This window comes from Sinocyclocheilus grahami, unplaced genomic scaffold (genome assembly GCF_001515645.1).
Source record: "Sinocyclocheilus grahami isolate Dianchi unplaced genomic scaffold, SAMN03320097.WGS_v1.1 scaffold16722.1, whole genome shotgun sequence".
NCBI classification, from domain to species: Eukaryota; Metazoa; Chordata; class Actinopteri; order Cypriniformes; family Cyprinidae; genus Sinocyclocheilus; species Sinocyclocheilus grahami.
Window position 1 is genome coordinate 310 of NW_015516242.1, and position 2,572 is coordinate 2,881.

The 2,572-nt window shown below is 35.8% G+C and overlaps 1 long non-coding RNA gene across 1 annotated transcript; it reads right to left on the reverse strand.

The window, feature by feature from the left end:
- Window positions 1–34: 34 nt before the first annotated feature.
- On the reverse strand, window positions 35–2,154 carry LOC107579338 (uncharacterized). The gene is made up of 4 exons (XR_001608460.1): window positions 2,001–2,154; window positions 1,769–1,920; window positions 346–372; window positions 35–227 (listed from the first exon to the last, which is right to left on the reverse strand). It is a non-coding gene; the product is annotated as an uncharacterized lncRNA (long non-coding RNA).
- Between the last annotated feature and the right edge of the window lie 418 nt (window positions 2,155–2,572).

The following is a 2,572-nucleotide window of genomic DNA, read 5'->3' on the forward strand; positions in this document are numbered from 1 at the left end:
TTCTGATCTGGCAGCTCAATGATGAAGTGTGGATCTCCATCAACTGCAAGAGACAAACTCATGAGTAACATGTAAGATATCTTTCTTTACTGTAAATTTTTTCTTTAAAATGTACAAAAAATGACATCGCTTCTCACCAAAATATGAAGGTGATATCTTGAATTGTAGTCTTTGGATTGGGTGAGCACTCCTAGTCAATTGAGGTGGAGCGTAGAAGGCACTTATATCTTCAAGTAGTTGTGAGATAGAGATATAGAGTGCTTATTCCAGATATTTTGTAACACAAGTAAGATAAGCTACTTCTTAATGTTCACAATGATGGTGTACTAGTCAAATTCCTCTTACCAAGTTCTGTTGTGTCTTCTCGGTGCTCTGTGAATCAAAAGAACACCACCCAGTGTTAATGTGTCACATTAGCACCTCTGCAATAAATTGTTGCTTCAGTCAGTCACATTTTTGGGCCATCAGCATTGTAATTTTAATATTCAAACCCAAAGAACTCATAATTTCAATATTGCCTTTTCCATCGAATTGCACATCAATTGTATTTTGATTGGCTTCTACAAAATACAATGGAAGTGGAGTTCAACATCTGGGAGTTGGAGATGGTTTTTATCAGTCCACAAGGAAACAATGGTAGGGTTACAAGGTACTGTGGCTGATTGTTGGTTGTAGGAAGAACTAGTTTCTGAACTTGTTGAAGTTGATGACCCTAGTAGAAAAACCTATGCCATACTTTATTTAAAATTCATTTATTTCATACTAAGTATACAGTACTTCAATCCATTACCATATTTATTGACTTTAATGATATAAAATTATAATTAAGTACTTCTTAAGTATTCAGAAAGTATTTCTTTATTGCACAATTCACATTTCTTAATATTATGCCTAAAAATATGTTTTAATGCCACTCTTAATAAGGATATGATCGCTGTATAATATCTGTCTTGAAATGCAAGATATTTAAAATGTGTACCTAAAGTATACTTGGAATAGTTCCGCTTTAGCACAATCAAATATACTTAAGTATATCTTATTTGAAACTCAGCACTACTTCCACACAATGAAAGTACATAAAGCACAATATTAATTGTTTCAATTTAGAAGATTTTAAGTATACCAGTTTAATATACCAAAAGTACAATTGCAGGGTATTTTTATTAGGCACATGTAAATTAATTTTTAATATGCTTATCACTAAATACATTTATTTCAGTATATATATATATATATTTATTCATTTTTTAATTTTTTTTCACTAGGGTGAGATTTGTGGAGGGTAATCATCTGGAAATGATTGTGGCATACATTTTTGATTTACATACCTGTAAACTGCATATACCAGTCAAAAGTTTAGAACAGCTCCATTTTCTGAATTAGAAAAAGAGGCTTGCCTATAGGACATGAAGCACCGTCAATGGACTACTGCACTGGAAAAATGTCTTAGAGACTTAAAAAAAACAAAAAGACAAACTCTTGTTGTTTATGTGTTGTATGCTTTTTTTTTCAAATTACCCTGAGACATTAAACGGCATAATTCAAATCCAAGGCTAAACATTTCCCTGCATGGATTTTGCATTAGATTCAAGTTTGTTACACTTTGAACACACCAATAAACCTGCTTAGTTAGGAAGTGACCTCTAACTTTTGCTTCATGAATCACTACATTATTGATAATGGACCTCTGCTGTTGTTAAGTAAATTATGACAGACTTTTCATTTTTAGGGGTACAGTCTCTTTAAAGTTAAAAAAAACTACAAGTACCTTCAGTCAGCTTGTCAGCAATGAGCGTTTCATCTTCAGTCTCTGGTTTGGTGACCACCATGGAGGTGAGAGGTGTGACAAAGTTATACCTTAGAGAAAGGTCTAGAGCTTCAGCTGTGACGTTCTCCTCGTCCTCTGGGGAGCATTTCTCTCTGTTAACAAATTTTATTGGACATTGTATTATTTCAGTCATTCTCAGGTAATAGCTGAATTATTGGAGCGCATGTTTGACCTTTTATCCAAGAGCTGCTGGATGGTCAGATATGCCCACAGTCGCTCTGTGAAATCCCCAAAGATGTACTCCTGATCAGGAAACACACTGTCCCACTCTTCAGCAATCGCTAGACCCTCGACCACAAACTGGTCTTCCAACTGAAATCAGGTGTATGGCACTAATGAAACGGTACATTCAAACGGATTCTAATTCAGTAACTAATAGTTTGCTTCCCGTACCCCGTGTGCTGATACTTCAGTCTGAAAGGTGTTGGTCTCAAGTTCTTGTAGACGTCCGGCTACCACAATCTCAGAGCCCTTGAAGAATTGCCTAAAGTGACTTTGTGTCAAGTCAGTTACAGCATTGCCGGGATAATTGAGATTCACCTCTAAGAGAAGTGGGGTAGCCACCTCATCATAAAAACCCTGTAGAGATAGAAAATCATTTAGGACCTGGATGTAGGTTACATTTATTAAATGAACAGTATATTTTATTGTCGGAGGATACGTTTGCCAGCTCTACCTGTAGTTGAAGGGCAGCATCTGAGGCCTTATAGACTCTTCGAGCGAGTCCATCATTCTGCTTGGCCA